General features: G+C 44.4%; 1 non-coding gene across 1 annotated transcript; it reads right to left on the bottom strand.

The window, feature by feature from the left end:
- Nucleotides 1-2,516: 2,516 nt before the first annotated feature.
- On the bottom strand, nt 2,517-2,644 carry LOC115064331. Its single transcript, XR_003844168.1, has one exon. It is a non-coding gene; the product is annotated as a small nucleolar RNA SNORA17 (small nucleolar RNA).
- Between the last annotated feature and the right edge of the window lie 6,613 nt (nt 2,645-9,257).

The following is a 9,257-nucleotide window of genomic DNA, read 5'->3' as shown; positions in this document are numbered from 1 at the left end:
CTTAGCCATTCCTTTGGTTATAAGATGGAACCTCAGAATTGTTTTGATTTGCATTTCCCTGATGATGAAGGACTTTGAACATTTTTTTTTTAAAGTGCTTCTTGGCCATTTGAGATTCCTCTGTTGAGGATTCTGCTTAGCTGGGTACCCCCATTTCGTAATTGGGTTGTTTGGCTGGTTGGTGCCTAGCTTCTTGAGTTCTTTGTTAATTTTAGGTATTAGTCCTGTTGGTAAAGAGCCTTTCTCAATCTGTAGGCTGCTGTTTTGTCCTGTTGACAGTGTTCTTTGCCTTACAGAAGCTTTTCAGTTTCATGAGGTCCCATTTATCAATTGTTGATCTTAGAGCCTGAGCAATTGGTGTTCTGTTCAGGAAATTGTCTCCCGTACCAATGTGCTCAAGATTATTTCCCACTTTCTGTTCTATGATATTTAGTGTATCTGGTTTTATACTGAGGTCCTTGATCCACTTGGACTTGAGTTTTGTGCAGGATGATATTTATCTTTTTATTTGTTTGTTTTTGTAGTTTTCTTTCTTTCTTTCTTTCTTTCTTTCTTTCTTTCTTTCTTTCTTTCTTTCTTTCTTTCCCCTCCTTTCCTTCCTTCCTTCCTTCCTTCCTTCCTTCCTTCCTTCCTTCCTTCCTTCCTTCCTTCCTTCCTTCCTTCCTTCGTTCCTGTTTATTGGCTCTTTGTGAATTTCACATGTACCCCAATCCCACTCATTTCCCCCTTCTCTCTTACTCACCTTCTACCCTTGCAACCTTCCTCCCAATAGAGAAAAAAAGAAAAAGCGTCACTGTGGGAAGCTGTAGTGTGTCACAGTGTGTCCCTCAGCATATCCCTTTGTCTATACTTCTTTGCTTGCAAATGGTCATAGCAATGGCTTGTCGGTCTGGTGCCAGGGCTCCTGCTTCTGCTACTCTATCAATACAGGAACCTCATTGAGACTCCTCTCAGATATCCCTGTGTCACGGAGACCCTGTATTTAGATCTGTAAGGCTTCATGTGCTTCATTCATTCTGGCAGCTCATCAGTATGTTGGGGTGGGCCATTCAAAGCCCTGGATCTATGCCTGAGAGGCATCTGAGTTGGCCCTTCTGTTGGCTTTTTCACTCTCATGCCCTTAGGGCTGGCTCACTGCAATCCTACAACTAGGGCCAGCTCTACTTTACTGTCCAGGCAAGGTGCATGGTCTCTCCTTAGTGCTGCAGCCAGTGAGGGACATGGCCAGTTCTCCCACTCTAATGACCCCGGGACCAGCTCTCCCTCCTGCCATAGATGGTGCTGGATGAGGGAGGGAAGGAGGGGACTTCTCCCTTGTCTGTGCCACCATCCAGAAGGCAAGAGGCAAGGCCAGCTTGCCCACAACCCCCACATCCAGGGCCAGCTCTACTGCCAGGTGAGGTGCAGGGCCCACTCTCCTGAGTGTTTGCAGCAGGTAAGGAGCAGTGACAGCTCTTCTGCTCTGATGACCTCGAGGATAGCTTTCCTGTCTGCCTTAGGTGACAAGGGGCAAGAGGGAGGGGGAATCTTTCTCCTCCCCAAGTCATCTCATGGCAGACAAGTTGCAGAGCCAGCTCTCCTATACTCACACCCTCAGGGTATCTTGCCTGCCCTCCCTGACTCCAAGGTTATCTCTACTGTGCTGCCTCTATCCTGGTCTCCCGAGTACTGCAGCTGATGAAGAGCAGGGCCAGCTCTCCTGTTCTCACAGGACCAGGTCCAGGTCTCCTACCTGCTACAGGTGATGAGAGACAAGGGAGAAGGAGGGTATTTATCCCTCATCCAGGCCACTGCAGAGAGACAGTGGTAGGACCAGCTCTCCTATGCTCACATCCTCTGGGCCAGCTCACCTGAAACTCCCACAACATGCAAGGAAGCTCTCTGAGTCCTACAGCTGGATGGGGCAGGGTCAGCTCTTCTGCTGTCAGGTCTCCCAGGAGGGCCAGGCCAGTGGTTGGGCCAATTTTGCACAGCTCTCAAACATCCACATGCTTCCCAGTGGCAATCTAGATGGAAGATATCTGCCTGGCCTTTGGTGGGAACAGACTCCTGCTGCTAGGGGGCCATGGTCCCAGACATGGCCCCTGGTGACAGGCTAGGACCCCACCATGGTGCCAAATAGCATCACCGGCTACTCTACCACTTACTTGCTCCTCTTCGTGATGCCGGGGTCTCTGAGTGTCTGGGGTCATCTCAGGGATGGTCTCAGGAGTGCTATGTCCTGTTTGTGCATTATGGTGACCTCTAGGCAGAGGTCATCTTGAGCCTGGTCTGCCCCCTCGGGCCTGTGCTGCATCAGACTGGTGGGCATTTCAGGGTAGCTCCCTGACCAGGCTCCATGTTGATGGTCTGGTGGTTCTCTCACCTGGCCCTTTGTGAGGGTCATCTGTCTTGGGCTCACTTCTGACCCAGGCCCATGACTCCAGGCACAGTTCTTCTAGTCTCTGGCTTGCACTCAAGCACTGCCTGGTACTAGACTGATGGTCATCTCAGGCTCTTTTTTTTTCCTCCCAGGGAATGTTAGGCTATTAGTTCAGATCTTCATAGGTCAGAACACGGAGGCTAGACATAGTCCTCTCTCCTCTTCCACACACTAATGCTCATGCAACACAGTAGCCACACCGGCAATGCTTCCAGGGGCAGGTCTCTTATTTGTTATATAATTCTTCTATGCCCATTATTTATCATTTATTTACTTGAGTACCTGGTGGGAAAAGAATAGCCAACGTGATTTTCTTGATTGACTAGGAAGAATTTTTGTTTTGCCCAGTTTGGGTCATGGCTTGGGATACAAGGGATTATTGACCCAACCAGTGTCAGATGACTATCTCTTGACTAGTCACTGTGACTAGGCAGGTACAGCCAGTACTGGTGGATGACTATTGTGAGGTATGCACCAGCAAAGACTAGGCAGTCTTTCTAGCCATGAGAACGACTTTTTTTTTTTTTTTTTTTTTGCAGGTTGGTAACTACGCTGGGTGTTTAGGAACTGTGTGCAGTCCCAAGCCTCTCTCGGGGTGAACTTTTAAGCGTGAACACCACATTCTGTGTTGACATACATCAGTTAGGAGGAACAAGTAGACAGAAGCAGAACCACAGAAGCCGATAAACACAGTGACTAATTCAGGGACTTCCCTGGAAGTATGGACCTCAGTGGATTAGGTCTTTGTTCTCATTTTGGCAGGTATTGGTGCCTTCATGCTGGGTTCCAAGGCCTGAATGGTACTTTGACCACGGCTGCAGTTGTGCTAAGGTCTAGGACCTGCTAAGGTCTGGAGGCCTGTTATATGACAGCAGCAATTTCCCCATGAAGGGATGTAATGAAAACAGAATCTATAAAAGGATCTCACATTCCATTTCTTGGTTATTTCCTACACAAACAGCAAAATGCTGGATATTACATATATTTATGTGTTCAATAATTATTTTATAAACAATAGGCTATGTTTATTTTGTTACATAAATCCAATCAAAATGTTTTTTTTTTCTAAATCATGTTTATTACGATTCTCTGTGGATGTTGTCCTTGTTTTTCCCAGCAACAGCCCCCATCTATTTATGCCAGGCTTTTGAGACTGAATAAGAGGGGTGATTTTGTGGAATTATATTCCTCCTGGGATTCCCCCGCTCCAGCCTTTTGGGGGAAATCAAACAAGAAGTCTTTTTGCTTCCTTAAATATCTTCTGTGTGGAAAAGCCCATGTCCCAGGGATAATGAACCAGTCATGGAGAGAAGCAGTCAGTGTATTGACTGGTGCTTGTTCTTCCTGTTGCTCTGGGTTGGAGGAATGTCCTCCACATGTGCTGGAAAATACAACAGGCAGAGTTTATAACAGCAGAGATCTATATCTCACAGCTGGAGTCTGGTAAGGACAGGGCCAACTGTGGGCTCAGACTGTTTCTGAGATGACTCCTTATTTCAGCCTCCTCTAGCAGAGACCATGACAGGATAGAAGGGAATGAAAGGTAAATGGTTCAAATGCAGTGTGAAGACTTTTTTTTATGAAGCCCTTAATCCTATATACAAGGGAAGTACATACATTGAAACTGTATAGGATGACAAAAAAAGTTCCCTTAAACTAATGTAGGCTGTTCATCTCTCACTAACTGAATCAACTCACCCCAGGAAGTACTGGAGTCTAAAACTAATACTCAGACTTTTAAACATGATCAAAAAGCAAATGGAATACAGAATCCAAGGCAAAGGAAAAAGCAATATGAGAGGCAGAAGACACCAGAGGTGAGACACGGGGCAAGAATGGGACTGAGCCCATCCCAGACCATTTATTCTGAAAGAGCTCCAAAGCAAAGTTCTCTCTCTTTTTAAAAAAGTTGCTAACGAAAGTCAGAGTCAAAGATCAGCTTAGTTCAGTGACACTGGTGCAGGCTGATGGAGTGGGTCAGTAGTAGACAACACTTAGCATGTCTACAAAGACCTGGCATTTGTTCACCAGCAACCCAAAAGCAAACAGCAAGAAAAACAAACAAAAACAACCAATAAGCAATAACACCCCCCTGAAAAATAGATATAAGTGGGATTGCAGTAAACAGAATTTCATCAGACAATGGCATTGGTTTTAGGAACTGGGTCTGCAAAAGGTCAAATGCACCTTAAAATAGTGTTTTCTTCGCTACTTTTACAATAATGATCATTAAAATCTAAATTATATACTAGGTCCAAATAGAAGAAAAATCAGAAAGACTGCTGAACATGCAATGCACTGTATTGGCTGGGAAACATGGGTTATACAGAACGAACCCAGAAGACAAAGCTCTGTGACTCTCGACAAATTTAGTGTCACAGGATGATGTGTTGGGGTTTAAGTGAGGAGCAAATCAATCTGTGATGATAGGTCTAGGAGACACACACCATATCTAATTACTTAGCTGTTTAAAAAAAAAACCCAAAGGCTTTTTCACTCTGCATTTTCATTTTGAAAGCATAATTTCATAAGCCTAATTTCCTAGCTGGGCTTAACTGGATCAGTGTCAGGCAGTTGGCTCCAGAATGTCAATATTTCATCAGTTCACCTTGTGATTGCCATAGCTACCAAGGACCTTAGTGCTCTGCCCTCTAGAAAGGAGGGGTGAAGGCTTGGGTTGGAGCTTTATTTAGCAAATCCTTCCCATTTAAAAGCCATAAGCTCCTTGTCCCTGTCAGCAAGCAGCGGCTAGAAGGAGCCTTGTTGACAGATCACATTAGAGGGGCCACTGCGGTGAATGGGGATGGGCAGAGCCTTGAGAGCGTGTACTATAATCAAGTCTGACATGCTTATGCATATGTTCAAGTACAGAGTGTGGATGACGGACATACACGCAGATGTGTCAATCAGCTGTAGCTGAGCAGGCTTTCATAGCACAGAGTGCAGTACAGAACCATGAACCCTGAAGCTGCTCCTTGGAAACTGCGTAGCTGTGGTACAGAAGAAGGGGAAGAGGTATCCAGGGCAATCGCACCGCAGAGCCCATCACCATTAATACGCAAACCTCATTTTTGAAAGTTGTTAATGAAGCGGATCAATGGATGCCCATGGTATAATAGCAATAATGCAACCTGTCCCCTGAAAGTTAAAGTTAGGGAGGGCTCAAGGCTTAGACACAAAAAGAGTGAAGTGATTTACCATAAAAGAGACGTAGCACAAAAGTCTCTAATTCTATAACTTGCATAATTTGGCAAACCAAATACGGCGTCTATAAACTGGAGTAAGAGATAGTTCTTGCTGAAGAAATCATTTCACTTTCAAGGTTGCTTGAAAAACAGTGGTAGGGACCTAAATCCTACTAAGTGGAAAACTTGGCACTCTGAATTAGATACACACACTGAACTTGAGAACCGGATTGGAGATGAATATTTCTCTTTGTAGTCTAAAGTAATGTAGTCACTGCTAATTTCACCACAGCATTTGCTGATTATAAATCAACGTGTTAATTCCATATTGGCGATAAGCTTTGCCCTCATTGTAGTTCTGAGCTATCATAGACTGGGGTGTGTTTGTATCCCCCATTTAAACCCCAGAGTGTTGATCTCTTTCATCTGTAACCTCAGCTATGCCAATAGTGAGCTGATCTTGAGAAATGCCGGAAAGGATACTGGGAAACGTGTTCATTACAAACAGCTGGTAAAGCCTGGATTGCTGGTCTGTAGCCAGCACGAGGAGGGCAGCCTCTGGACTCGGAAGCTTTACCCTCCATTTATCCTGGTCTCTGGACCTGATCCACTGTTGGTTGTCCCATCTTCTGACATCTTCACATGGCCTGCCTTTCAGACATTGATTTGCTTTTACCAAATGTTTTCCCGTATCCATGTTCTGTGTATAGGTTTATACCACTGAGCATAACTTCCAAGAGGTTGCGGGTATGAAATAAACCAGCCACAGACGGCGCTCACTCTATCACTCTGAATTGGTTCAAGATAACAGAATTTACTTATAATGGAGAGTAAGTGAAGCCGAGGAGGGAGTTTGTGCACTGTGGAAAGAGGTGGAACTGGAGATGTAATGGCAGCGAGGAATAAATAGGGATGAGGAGTCTGAACAGCCATGTGGGATCCAGGTGATGTCTGTGTCTGGGCTGCCACCAAGGACCATATCTGAGTCCATGATGGTACAGCATCTGGGGTCTGTGCTGATGACTGTGGCCCATGTCGCCACTGAATCTCATCTGGGTATCAGTGGCCTGGGCTGCCAACGGAGACCATGCTGATGTTCAGGACTGATATGCTGCTGAGCACAGTGTCTGGGTTCGCCGTCCAGCTGCAACTGGGGTCTGTGTTGATGTCTGAGGCCCGTCTTACCACCAGAGGCCATTTGGATGTTTCTGGGCTGGGCTGGGCTGGGTTGATGCCTGAAAGGATGTTGATGGAACACTGTGTTGAGCTCTGTTGTCCTTTGCCTGGGCAGCATGGAAGAGCTCCTCTGGTTCGTGTCCCTCTCCTTCATTGGCTGCAACTCTTGGGACCCCACCCACCTCTCCTGGGCAGTACAATAGAGGTGGCCTATTGGGTAGGAAAGAGAGAGGCTCCACCTCTTGCTTGGGCAAAGTGGGAGAGCTGTGCCTGGTGACAAGGACACAAGAGAGCTGGTAAGCTGACAGTTCAGCTTCCAACCAGAACCAGATCCAGGGCTCTGAGGTGACCCACTCTAACATCCATCCCATCTATGAGCAGCTGGAGAGTGTGAAGGGGCCAGTCCTGTAGATTCAAAGTCACAGGATCCCCACATCACAGAGCAACAACAGGATATCCGAGAGGAGTCCTGGTAAGGATCCAGTACTCATAGTGTAGCAGAAGCCAGAGGCCTTGAACAGGGCCAATGATCATTGCAATGAGCATTTGTAAGTAAAGCTGTTTGGACAATAGGATAGACTGTGTGATACACTGTGCTTCCGCAACGATTTTTTTCTCCTAATGGGGAAATTCCAAGGGCAGAGGACAGATATGAAAGGAAGAGGAAATGAATAGTATTGGCTAAGTCATCCAGCCAGCAAACAAACAAAAAGCAGTAAACCAAAATCTAAGAAAAAGAATTAAAATTTTAAAAATGTAGTTTAAATGTATTTCTTTGAGAATCTCATACATGAGTACTATAATTATTTAATTTCCATCCCCCTCTTCTCCAGTTCTTCTCATGGCTCCCACTCCTTCTCAAATACACATCTTATTTTTAATTATCACACACACACACACACCCCGCTAAGTCCATTTAGTATTGCCCATATGGATATGTGTTTATGGCTGATGATTTGTGATTAGATAGTCTATTGTGGGCTCTTCTCTAGAAGAGACTGCTTCTCCTGGTATAAAAAAACATTTTTTAAAATGGATTCTTAGGTGTACAATGAAATGAGCTATCTCAATTCCCAGCGAGGTTCTTAAATCCATGCATCTGTGTATGGGGAAGTAATGTCTCAATAACGATAGACTAATTGGTGATTCAGAGGACATATGCCATCCTGATGTTGATGTTTCCTGTCGTTAAGAGGCCATGCAGGGTGATAGCAGGGCAGCTGCTTAAGGATGATGGGAAATATGGCAAACCAAGTAAACTCTGAGGGCACAAACCTTCCCTTATATTAATTTGCTGCCAATTTGTTTGCTCCATTGAAGACAAGACCTGTGTAGAATAATCACACTGTGAATAAAGTGTTCTGTGACTCAACAAATGATGGTTCTAGTAGAATCTCTCAAGTAGGAAAGAAAACTTATATGCCTCTTTATAAATGTTCCAGTAAGAACAAATAGTGACTCCCCTACACCACCACCCCAAGCAGCTGACTGGTCTTCCCAGGGAATACAGCAATAATTGATAAATAATCATTAATTTTTGCTTTTGTCAGCTTTTCTGCACACACTATCAGCATCTACACACACATCAGAAGGGAGCTTTGCATCCCCTGAGCCTCACCCCAATGGGAAGGCTTTGACACTTTCCGTGGGCCTGAGGCATTGGTCCTTCACATAGCCATACACATACACCAAACAGTACACACACACACCCCAAAGGACTTTACTCCCTCAGGGTTTTCTGGCTCCCCACAGTAAAGTCTTCTGGACAAAAAAATGTCCAGGCCTAGGCTGATTCACTGAAGAATTCTACATGATGTTTGAAGAATCAGCGTCAAACTCTCCTGAAAATATTCTATAAAAGAGAAAATAAATCAAATAAATCAATGGTTCTAAAAAAATCTTTTTTGTGTGTGTGTGTGTGAATCTAGTGCTTTCCTGATACCAACACCAGGTAAAGAAACAACAAAATAGAAAATAATAAACAGATATTTAGGATGATTTGACACAGATAAATCAATAAATAAAATAATCATGTGAATGGATTCCAGGACAGAAATCACATTATTGCTTCAATAGATGCAGAAAAGGCTTTTGCTACATCCAGCATCTCTTCATAATATAATTCCCAAGAGACTAGGAATGGAAGGAACATCTCTTAACACAACAAAAGCTATTTACCATAAGCCTATAGACAGAGAAAAAATTCACTGTTTCCACAAAGATCAAAACCAACATCGATATCAAATCAATAACAAAACCCTATCCATTCTCTCTACTTTTATTCAATATAGCTCTTGAAGGCTTAGAAGAGCAAAAAGATGAGAAAAAAAAAATAAGGAGACTACAAACAGGATAGGAAGGGGTTAAAAGTATCCTTATTTGCAGATGATGGATTCTACATGTCAACAGTCCTCACAACTGCTCTCTCTCTCTCTCTCTCTCTCTCTCTCTCTCTCTCTCTCTCTCTCTCTCTC

The sequence above is a fragment of the Mus pahari genome, chromosome 6, assembly GCF_900095145.1.
Source record: "Mus pahari chromosome 6, PAHARI_EIJ_v1.1, whole genome shotgun sequence".
NCBI lineage: Eukaryota > Metazoa > Chordata > Mammalia > Rodentia > Muridae > Mus > Mus pahari.
This window is presented reverse-complemented; position numbering and strand designations above follow the sequence as displayed.